The 12,238-nt window shown below is 37.9% G+C and overlaps 1 long non-coding RNA gene across 3 annotated transcripts; it reads right to left on the minus strand.

Moving 5' to 3' along the window:
- Positions 1–565: 565 nt before the first annotated feature.
- On the minus strand, positions 566–8,998 carry LOC149239524 (uncharacterized). Of its 3 annotated transcripts, XR_016246453.1 has the most exons (5): positions 7,640–8,998; positions 6,609–7,526; positions 4,424–6,498; positions 4,190–4,302; positions 568–4,077 (listed from the first exon to the last, which is right to left on the minus strand). It is a non-coding gene; the product is annotated as an uncharacterized LOC149239524 (long non-coding RNA). The 3 variants fall into 3 exon arrangements; XR_016246452.1 differs by having other exon boundaries at positions 566–4,077; positions 4,424–6,495; positions 6,609–8,996; XR_016246451.1 differs by having other exon boundaries at positions 566–4,077; positions 6,609–8,996.
- Between the last annotated feature and the right edge of the window lie 3,240 nt (positions 8,999–12,238).

The following is a 12,238-nucleotide window of genomic DNA, read 5'->3' on the forward strand; positions in this document are numbered from 1 at the left end:
ATGCCATAAGCTGGCAATGCAAGTGAAAACTTAAAGGAGAATATGGGGGCCTAATACAAAGGGTTTGGGTGCTTAATATACATGAAGTGAGGTTTTGAGCCCCGTGTTTCACTTCATGAAATTTGAGAAATTCATATCATCTACTGGTCAACCTTTTTATAATGACTCTGCGGCCATTGACTAATAATGAGCTATAATTTAATTAAATAGGAATACCCAAGTCAATAGTCCACCCATGTTAAGTACTCATAATGCCTTACATTATCGAATCAAAATTGTCATTACGTCACCTTGACCTCTTTTTCTTTAGGAAAAATCTAGGGGAGAGTGACCGGTGTGTATACCTATGCTAAACCAAAAAAATTGTTTGCCGCAAATTTGAACCTTGATTTTCACCAACAAGGAGAGAAATTGAAGCTTGAGTTTCACCGCCGCGAGATTAAAAGAAAATACAAGAGCTTCTTTACAAATACAATATTAGTCGATGCATAGATAAATACTAACATGGGAACATGAATGGTTTCTCGAAAAATGGACCAAACAAAACATCTCAGGCATGCATTATAATTTATGTGAACTTTGCAATGTCAAAAGTGGCACTGACCCAACTCAGTGGCACAAAGAACAATTGAAGCCAAAGAATTTCCAGTGCATGTAGTTGCATAAGTGCATTATCTACATCATCGCACATATAATGTAGAATGCCACGTATCCTATTGATGCGCTAGCATAGGACTTGATCGGGGTTAAAACTCAAGGGAAAAAGACGAAATGATTTCTCATATCTAACCAATGTATAAAGCCATAATACAATGGCTATTGGCTCTATTCCCCATTCATGAATGCAACTACTGCTTGCTCATATGTGCCAAAGACTCATATTCTCCACCCAAAACCATTCATATCAAGCCCCCATTCCTCGAAGGATACAATGGTATAACCTTTAGAATTCAAGTCCAATTTCGCAGCCAGTGTGAGAATTTAATATTCCCGTCGGAACATGTTTTATCTTGATTCACATAAAATTTTGTTGCCTCGTGCATTTGACCATTTTCATGCAGAGACGGAGCACTAGAAAAGGATGACAGATTTTTATGCAGAGACGGAGCACTAGAAAAGGCTAATGTTGTTGGCATGGGTTGAAGAGCAGCCACTCCATTGATTCACAAGCTTCCTTTTCCTCCCAGATAAACGACTGTCGTTTTCTTATGCTTGTACTATGTCACTAGTAGCCTTCTCATTCAAAATGGTTGAAGAGTCCTTGGTCCTAGAAAAAAGAGAAGAAATATTTTCTTCTCCTGAAAATTCTTGCAGCCTCGCATCTTTATTGATTTCTTCCTACTAAAACTGCACTGTTGTATACCATATGCATATCTTGACACTTTTTTGCAGGAATCTTCTTTGAACTCTCATTCCAAGCGAGGGCACTGTATCTAGACCAATCTGCAGCCTAGAATTATTGACAGAAAATTTGTAATTCTGGAAATAGACCAGATATTATTTTAGTCAAAGTAAATAAAGTCAAATTAGAAAATGTAGATGTAAAAACATTCACTTTTCAGCCTTGAGGCCTTCTCAAAAGAATTTGAACAAGTAACTTCCAATCCAATTGACCCCAAGTTGTAACTTGCGAGAGTTTCCCTGCTTTCTCTAGAACTGACTGCAAAAGATTTCTTTGTGCTCCCATACGAAGTTGCAAGTGTCTATGAACTTGCTCAAAAGAGTGGCACGCAATCAACATGACATTTTAAATTCAGACTTCTCTATGGCATAGTAGAGTCACATACAAAGAATGGAAGCCAAGATGGGAATTATAGCCCTTAGCTCTAGTGGTTTTCATGACCTTCTCTGTACCTCCATCTGCATCCACAGAGACTATATGATCCGCAAAGTGCTGAGAAACAAGGGAAAAAAAAAAATGTGTTAGCTAGATATACCTTCTCTTCTTGCATCGTTAGTCTTAGAAGAAAATAAAAACATCATTTCGAGGGACTAAAATGGTCTAGGGACCTAAGGACCATAAACCAGAGGCATAGTCTCTAACAGAAATAAACCAAAGCACATAGTTGTGACTCTCCTCAGTCCCGACAAAATTGAAAACCATTTTTTACAAAAACACCTTGGAGACGTTGTCAAATCCTAACGGTGTTGTTTAAACGGACCTGCTTTTGTAACCTGAGCATTTCAAGGCTTCATCCTTATCTGGGCAGTGGTGTTATCTGTTTATCAAACCAGTTATGTCGAATATAAAAATATGTATCCCAAAAATCGGATTGGTTACAATACCTAGATAGACTTGACATGACACAGTGCAAACATTCTTTCTAAAAGGAAGGACACTTTACCAAAGAAAAAATATATGAAGACAAATTGCGGAAACCTTTTTTTGAAATTCTCACTTTGCGTATTCTTCTATATCCTTTGCGCTTACATGTCAATAATATACGTTTGTGATGAATATTTATGTTAACGCTGCAAACTTATCTCATACCGTGATCATTTTTCATTGACAACAGTGTTCATATAAATGTCCTAAGTTGCCAGTGCAGACTTGAAGGAGAATGCGGGTGCGTAATAACCATTGAGTGAGTGTCTAATAAGCAGTAAGTAAATTTTTGAACCCTTGGCTTCAAAAACTCAAACTTGAGAACTTTCTGTTATCTGTTGGTCAACCATTTTATAGTGATTCTGCAGACATAGATTAATAGTAAGCTATGATTAAATAGGGAACAACCTGCCCATGTTAAGTACTCACAATGCCTTCCATTATCGAATCAATATTTTCATTAGCTTACTTCAACCTCTTTCCTTTTGGATAAAGACTAGGGAGATAGACCTGTGTGTATGTCCATGCTAAACCAGAATATCTGTTTAACGGGAATTTGAATATTGAGTTTCACCAGCACAAGATTTAAAAAACATACATGAGATTCTTTACAGATGAAATATCAGTTAGTAGCTACACAGATTTTGCCATGCTAACATGAATGATTTTTTTTTGGGAAGATGGAGCAAACCAAACTTCTCAGGCATGCAATGTAATTTATATGAGCTTTCCAATGTTAAAAGTAGTCTCGACCCAATTTAGTCGTACAAAGAAAATTCAAAGACAAATAATTTCCAGAGTATATAGTTGTATATATTTACATCATCATACATCTATAGAATGTTTCCTCTCCTATTGGTACGCTAGAAAAGGACTTGATCAAGGTTGAATCTTAAGGGGAAAAAGGATAACATCTCTCATCTCCCAGCGATGTACAAAGCCATAATGCAATGGCCATTGGCTTTGAATCTCATTCATGAATGCAATTACAACTTTCTCATATGTGCCAAATTCCAAGGTACATTGATATACAATGCTCATCTGATTCACCCAAAACCACTCACATCAAGCTCCCTTTCCATGGTGGATATAGTGGTATAACCATTGGAATTCCAGTCCAATTCCGCTGCCATTTTGAAAATTCATTAATTCTTGTTTGAGCATTTTTTTAACTTGATTCATATAATATTTTCATGCGGAAATAGAGCACTAGAAAAGGTTGATTATATTCATGCAAAGATAGAGCAGTAGAGAAGGTTGATTATATTCATGCAAAGATAGAGCAGTAGAGAAGGCTGCTTATTTTTATGCGGAGATAGAGCACTAGAAAAGGTTGATTAGTTTTATGGAGAGATAGAGCACTAGAAAACGCTAATGGCGTTACCATGGGTTGAACAGAAAGCATGCCATTCCTTCACAAGCTTCCTTTCTCTTCAGACAAAGGATTGCCATTTTCTTCTGCGTGTACTATGCCACTAGTAGACAATTCGTGCAAAATAATTGAAGAGTCCTTGGTCCCAGAGAATGAGAAAGAAGAAGAAATATTTTCTTCCGCTGCCAATTCTTGCAGCCTCATATATTTTCTTATTTCTTCCCGCGAAAACTGCACCATTGAATCATATGCATGCCTTGACTGTTTTCCACACCACCAACCTGCAAATTTTCTGTAGTTGAACTCTCAATGTTCAAAGTGAGGAAGGTGTATGCAGACGAGTCTGTAGTATAGCCCAATTGATGGGAAATTTCAGATTCTGGAAATACACAAAATATTTTAGGGATAGTAAAAAAAAACAAAAAAATAGACTTAAAACATTCGCTTTTCACTTTTGATGTGAAATCAGAATTTCTCGAACAGGTAGCTACCAATCCAATTGACTCCAGGTTGTAACTTGCTAGAGTTTCCCTTGCGTTAACTCTTGAATTGACCACAAGTACTCTTATGTTGCCTCACTACAAGTTTGCAAGTGTCTTTGGACCTGCTCAAAAGAGAGGCACACAATCAATGTGACATTTTAGGTTCAGACTTAGTCTAGACTCTATAGCATAGTAGAGTCGTGTGCAATGAATGGAAGCCGGGAAAGAGCCTATATCCCTTACCTCCAGCGGTTCATACAACCTTCTCTGTACCTCCATCTGCATCCACAGGGACCCTAAGATCTCCAATGTGCTGCTATACAAGAAAATAATGTTAGTTAGATCTTCCTTCTCTTGTTGCATCATTACTATTGAAAAATAAACCATAGGCACAATGTTCATATAAATCTCATAAGTTTCCAGTGCAGACTTAAAGGAGAATGCGAATTCTTACTAAACATTGACTGGGTGTTTAATAAGCACGGAGTAAATTTTTGAACCCTTAGCTTTACAAACTCAAAATTGAGAACTTTTTGTTACCTGTTGGTCAACTATTTTATAATGACTCTGCAGAAACATATTAATAATAATCTATGATTAAATAGGAAACAATACACCCACGTTAAGTATTCACAATGCCTTACATTATCGAATCCATATTTTCATTAGGTCAATTCAACCTCTTTCTTTTTAGGTAAAGGCTAGGGAGAGAGACTGGTGTGTATGTTCATGCTAAACAAAAATATTTGTTTCACGAGAATTTGAATATTGAGTTTCAGCAACACAAGATTCAAAAAAGGTACGGGAGATTCTTTACAAATACAATATTAGTTAGTATATACATAAATTCTGTCATGCTAACATGAATGTTCTTTGGAAGATAGATCAAACCAAACCTCTTAGGCATGCATTGTAATTTATATGAAATTTTCAATGTTAAAAGTAATCTTGACCCAACTCAGTCGTACAAAGAACAATCGGAGACAAAGAATTTCCAGAGTATATAGTTGTATAATGGCATTATTTACATCATCGTACATTCTATAGAATGGTTCCAATCTTATTGGTACACTAGAAAAGGACTTGATCAGGGTTGAAACTTAAGGGGAAAAGAAGAAAAGATCTTTCATCTCCCAGCAATGTATAAAGCCATAATGCAATGGCTACTGGCTATGAATCACATTCATGAACGCAGTTACTGGTTGCTCATATGTCCCAAAAACTAAGCCACATTGAGATACAATGCTCACTTTCACAATCCAAAACCATTCACATCAACCTCCCTTCCCTGGGGGATATGGTGGTATAACCATTGGATTTCAAGTCCAGTTGCCATTTCAAAATTTTATTATTCCCATTGGAACATGTTTTATATTTATTCATATTAAATTGTGTTTGTCTCATTTATTTGACTATTTTCATGCAGAGATAAAACACTAGAAAAAGCTAAACGTTTTTATGCAGAGATAGAGCACTAGAAATGGCTGATTACTTTTATGCAGAGATAGAGCACTAGAAAAGGTTGATTACTTTTATGCAGAGATAAAGCATTAGAAAAGGCTAATTACTTTTATGCAGAGATAGAGCACCCAAAAAAAGGCGGATTACCTTTATGCAGAGATAGAGCACCATAAAAAACGTTGATTACTTTTATGTAGAGATAGAGCACCAGAAAAAAGGCTGATTACTTTTATGCAAAGATAGAGCACCAGAAAAGGCTGATTACTTTATGCAGAGATAGAGCACTAGAAAAGCATAATGTTGTTTCCATGGTTTGAACAACAAACACACCATTCATTCCCACACTTCCCCTTTTGTCATTTCCATTTTCTTCTGCTCGTACTATGTAGCTAGTAGACTTCTCTTGCAAAACAACTGAAGAGTCCTTGGTCCTAGAGAAAGGAGAAGGAATATTTTCTTCTCCTGCCAATTTTTGCAGCCTCATATCTTGTCTTATTTCTTCTGGATGAAACTGCACCCTACCTTATCATATGCATGCATCGATTGTTTTCTACCACCAACCTGCAAATTATATGCAGGATCTTCTCTGAACTCTCATTCGAAGTGAGGTGGCCATATGGCTAGACTTATTAACGGGAAATTTCATATTCTGGAAATAGCCAAGATATTTTAGGCATATCAGATAAAATCAAATAAAAAAAATGTAGACTTAAAACATTCGCTTTTAACTACTGAGGCCAACGAATCCGATTGACCCCACTTTGTAACGTGCTAGAGTTTCCCTTGCTTTCTGTTGAACTAGCTGCAAGCACTTTCTCTGTTACTTCCCTACAAACTTGGTGGTGTCTTTGGACCTGCTGAAAAGAGAGGCACAAAATCAATGCGACATTTTAAGTTCAGATTTCTATATGGCATAGCAGAGTCATGTACAATGAATGGAGGCCACGAAAGGAACTATAGCCCTTACCTCTAGCGGTGTTGTGCCTCCATCTGCATCCACAAGGACCCCATGATCTGCAGTGTGCTTAGATACATGAAAAGAATGTTAGCTAGATCTCCCTTCTCTTATTACCTCATTATTCTTGAAAAATAAGCAATCATTTGGAGAGGATAAAATGGTCCATGGACCATAAAACAGATCCGCAGTCCCTAATAGGAATAAACCAAAGCACACAGTCTCGACTCACCTCAGTCCTAACAGAATTGAAATCCGTTTTTCACAAAAACACCATAGAAACTTTGTCAAGAATCCGATGGTGTTTTGTAAATTGATATGCTCTGTAAACTATGCATTTCAAAGTTTCCTCCTTGTCTGGGCAATGGCATTATCTGTTTATCAACCCCTTCCATCCAACTTACGAGATCTCACTGGATCACGACAGGCAGTATACTCATTCTACTTGATATCTCTGGACTCAAATGTTTTGCTGTCTTTTGAAGCCTAATTTCCCCCAACTATATAATGGGATCCAAAATCTAAAGGAAATAAATGAAGAAGAAACTATTGGAATTAAGGAATTGCAGCCCGAATTGACATTGCTCAATCTAGGAGCTTTAGATGGCGGAGACCAAGTATTCTAACATCTACCCAAGAGGTAGAAAAGAGCGCAGAGCCCAATGACTCCAAGGATCCATGGTATACGTTTCATCTTGGGTTCTAACTGGTATAATTTAAGAGGGCCACTATACTACTTCCCTACTCTTCCTTCCCACGAATATTCAACATAAATACCTTGAGATAAATACCCATAAAAACCTTCGGAAATTGGGAAGTGGATATTCGAGTTGGCCACAATACCTGGCCTAGGTTGTAACTTGCTACAGTTTCCCCTGCGTACAAGTACCCTTATGTTACCTCCATGCGAGTTTGCAAGTGTCTTTGGACCTGCTCAAAAGAGAGGCACATAATCAATGTGAAATTGTAAGTTCGGACTTGTCTATAGCATAGCAGAGTCATGTGCAACGAATGGAAACCGAGAAAGGAGCCATAGCCCTTACCTTTAGCGGTTCGTACAACATTCTCTGTACCTCCATATGCATCCACAGGGACCCTATGATCTGCAATGGGCTGCGATACAAGAAAAGAATTTTAGCTAGATCTTCCTACTCTTGTTGCATCCTTATTATTGAGAAATAAACCACCATTTGGAGAGAGTTAAATGGTCGATGGACCATAAACCATAGGCATAGTCTCTAACACAAATAAACAAAAGCATATAGTGTTGAGTCTCCTCGGTCCTAACGGAACTGAAATCCCTTTTTCACAAAAATACCACCGATACTTTGTTAAACTCTGATGTTGTTTCTTAAACATATATGCTCTGTAACCTGGGCAGTTCAAAGCTTCCTCCTTGTCTGGGAAATGGCTTTATCTATTGAACTTACGAGACCTCACTGGATCGTTATAGGGAGTATACTCACTCTACTTGATACCACGAGACTCAAATGATCTACTGCCTTTTGAAGTCTCATTCTCCCCAACTGCATAATGAGCTTCAGAATCTAAGGAAACAAATGAAGAAGACATGATGAGAGTTAAAGAATTAATGCAACCCACATTGGCCTTGCTCAATCCAGAAGCTTGAGACGGTGGAGGAGACCAAGTATTTTAAAATCCACCCAAGAGGTAGAAAAGGGCACAGAGCCCAATGACTCCAAGGATCCAAGTTACACGTTTCTTCTTGGGTTCTGGCTGGTATAATTTTAGAGGGCCACTATACTCCTTCCCAGCTCTTCCTTGCCGCGAAAACAACCAAATATTCAACATAAAGACCTTGATATAAATACCCATAAAAATCTATGGATTCCTGAATATGTCAGTCCACTGCTTCAACAACTAAAGATATTGGGGTTATCCTGTTAATGGCAAATCGAGGATACAATGGCCTATCGATAAAGATATAAACTCTATTTTCTTCAAATAAAAATGGAATCAAGCTACACAGTGCGCTCTAAACGACGATACCCACCCACAGAACCTTGGTATAGAAAGCTTCATACACTGAGATGAACCAGAAACATCATGCTACATAATAGAACAAACCTTATTCCTGAATATGTTAGTCCACTGCTTCAACAACTAAAGATATTGGGGTTATCCTGTTAATGGCAAACCGAGCGATACAATGGCCTATCGATAAAGATATAAACTCTAGTTTTTTTAAATAACAATGGAATCAAGCTACACGGCGCGCTCTAAACGACGATACCCACCCACAGAACCTTGGTATAGAAAGCTTCATACATTGAGTTGAACCAGAAACATCATGCTACATAATAGAACAAACCTTTCAATTTTCCAAATGATGAATCCATGACCATCACAAAATTCTAAAACGAAAATACACGTATTAAAGCAAGAGCATATACAATAATGAGCTCACTGTGTATGTATATATATATATATATATATACCGACAAGACACGTTTTCAAAATACTCGCAACTAACAATATCGCTATCTGTAAGGCAGAGTCTTGTCGCCAAATGCCTCAAAGGGCTAAATATTCTATCAGAGTCCTCTCTTTGGCTTGAGTGTGCAGAGTTTGTAATTCATAACAAAACACCATGTTTAAATTGGCGTTTCTTAATCAATTTATATAGAACTATAGTGCATCATCGATCAAATTTAGAAATGGACATTCGATCTAGCCACAATTCCTGCCACCACTTGAGATACCGCTGAAACCATGGCGTACATCTTAGTATGTGGACGTAAGCTACCAACGCTAACAAACAAGTTTTGCTCAGCTACTCCTTGTTCCTTAACTCCATCGTCCCCTCGCGTTGCGGACACCGGATCATCTGTTTCAGAAATCCCCTTTCCAATTTTCGCGTTTGTTCGAGTTGTAGCTATGGGGTAGCAACCAACTAGTGAAGAGGAATGAGACAATATGTACGGAACTCGGGAGGTACAACGAAATTTTGAAATGGGTGCTCGGGGAGTAGGTACATGCAAGTGACATGTACCAATGTCAATGTCAACCTCATAGCTCTAGCGGAGGAGGTGTAAATGGGTCGGTTAGAGCTACGGAGTCCTAGAAATGTTTATTATGATTATCCATAAACTTAAATTGGTAGAAGATGCTCGAAAAGGGCCAATGGCAAATGGTGAAATCACTATTCTTATGTAGGTTAAGAATGGTCGAGATCTAAAATTACTTGATTTTTTTTTTCTTCAAAATGATTTCGATGTTACTTTTTCCATTTGGCACTTCTTTTCCGTGTAGGATGAAAATTGTCTAAAGCCATTTATTTTTAAGTCAAGCTTTAGGTAGAAAGTGAGATACTCGGACATGGTTTATCCATGCACTTAAGGATCTCTAAAGCGACACAAAACATTGAAGTTTTCTTAAATGCCCTTGAACTATTCCCTTTGTGGATTTTCGCTTCTCTAGATTTAGGTGACAATGAGATTCTCCAAGTCATTTTGGATGACCTATATAATATGCATGTTTTCTCTGCTTGGAGCTTTGTCTTATCGATCTTCCTCTCGAGGCTTCTTTTTATCATTCCTCGAGTTCCCATGCCGGGAGAGAATCATTTTATTTCTATCCAGGATGATATCATGTCATTGAATCTCTCATAGTAATTACTAATTTTATTTGGAACTTCTTCTATGCTCGACTCTTTGTCTCATTCTTCTTACTCACAAGACTTCCCTTTATGGTTCGTAGAGTTCCCTTGTCGAGGGAGGCTCATTTTCTTCTCCAAACTCCCCATTGCCAACTAGGGCTTGATTTTGAAATACTGCTCATAGATGCCCTTCAACTACTCTGACGAGGATTTTCACGATGTCGAAATCACACAGGACTTGCACCTCGACTCATCTACAACCATTCAAATTGCAATCACCTTACCACTTGTCACTAAACCACTCATGCCAGTAGCCTCCAATAATGGTTCTTCAGATTCTTGTTTGTCGTTAACTCACACACCTGTGGCATACTTATTTTTGTAGGCCAACATCATTTTGGCCTACCGGTTTTTGGGGGCTCTCCCATTTTGTTCTACTTCTTTCCATTTGGGTTTGAAACCCTAATGGCTTTATTGTTCAATTAGTCGTTTTAATCGCTTAATGAAATCTTACTTCAAAATGAATGGACGATGAATCGCACTCTAATGTTATCACCATGCTTGAATCACTAAACGAAAGTGTCTAGGAAGGTCCATGTCATTTGACCAATCTCATTAAGAATGTCCACCAAGATATCAAGCGGTTGACCAAAAATAGAGAGGACTTAGGGACAAGCACAAATTTGATCAAGGCTAACCACTAGATGCCATCGCCATATGCCTCTAGGAAGATGCTTGGGATGTATTTCACTTTCAGAGAAACCATCAAGGAAGATACCCCCTAAAGCGAGGGTATCATACGCTTGCTCTCAACTAGAGGCTTCAGGATTTTAACATCCAAAAATATACTTCGGCCTTTTTGGCTTTGAATAGGTTGGTGTTGGCTTTACTTTTTGTTTCCTGTTCCAATTAAGAGAGGCCCTCCTCTCTAATTTGGAGTTTGACTTCTTCGTAATGGTCTTCCTAGTCCTTCCTTACCTATGAGAGGCCTTCCTTGTGTGCTCTCGACCATTATGTCATTTATGCTTCAAATCTTCTTCTCCTCTATCCACGGGGAAGAGCGGACAAAGTTTTTTTGTATTTTGTTTTTCTAAACCAATAATCGAACCTCGTTGTGTGAGCTAAGTCACAAGCAATGGGATAGGAACAATTACCTAGCTTACATAATTCGAAAGTGCTACCATGCATGCCAGACTGTATATGAATGGGACATAACCAAGTTATTGTCTTATCGAATACATAAGTGCAATTCATTTTTTAAGGACTCAGAACCGATCTTGAACTTTGATGGGTATGATTCTCGTAACAACTCCCAAGTATCTAATGATATCGTGTTTGAGAAGAAAGAGCAATGACCCACATGATTGCGGACCATTGAGCAAGATCCAATGGAACAACTACACAAAGGCACTTCGAATTTGAAATTAATTTCTCCCATAGAAGCTACGCAATAGGTTCCAACCAATCATAACCTTGAATCCCCATCAACAACCATAATATCGTCATTAGAAAACAATCAATGAATTGAAGCTTGCCACTCTTGTTCCCCTTTCAAGAACAAAATGGCTTAATGGTGTAGCCCAATCTTGTTACTTTATTCTCGTTTCTCTCTACAACTAACACCCATCACCTGACTTGGAAATTGGAGGACATCGGGAAAGAAAAGATTGCATGAATTTAAAGAGCGGCGGACTTTACAATAAGTGAATCAACATCGCATATTCAATGGAAATTTCCTTGTATGTGGGTAATGATTTCAAAATCTGCCTAGTATACCTGGTGGTCACCTAATCCGCTTGAGTTTGTTAAGGAAACAAAGGCCTTGAATCCATTTACAATGTTTCTTGTTAGATTTGATTCTTTCCTTTCCAATCGAACTTGATTATATTGACAAGATTTATGAACAACAAAATGTTCTCGCCACATCATTTCTCCATGGGCAAATGGCGTACATTTATGAAACTAACCCTCGAAAATTTAACAAGATTGGCTTAAATGATATTGATGGTTGTACTCGAAAGGA

The sequence above is a fragment of the Pinus tabuliformis genome, chromosome 8 (assembly GCF_031772625.1).
Source record: "Pinus tabuliformis cultivar Carrire ecotype Pingquan chromosome 8, CPIR1, whole genome shotgun sequence".
NCBI classification, from domain to species: Eukaryota; Viridiplantae; Streptophyta; class Pinopsida; order Pinales; family Pinaceae; genus Pinus; species Pinus tabuliformis.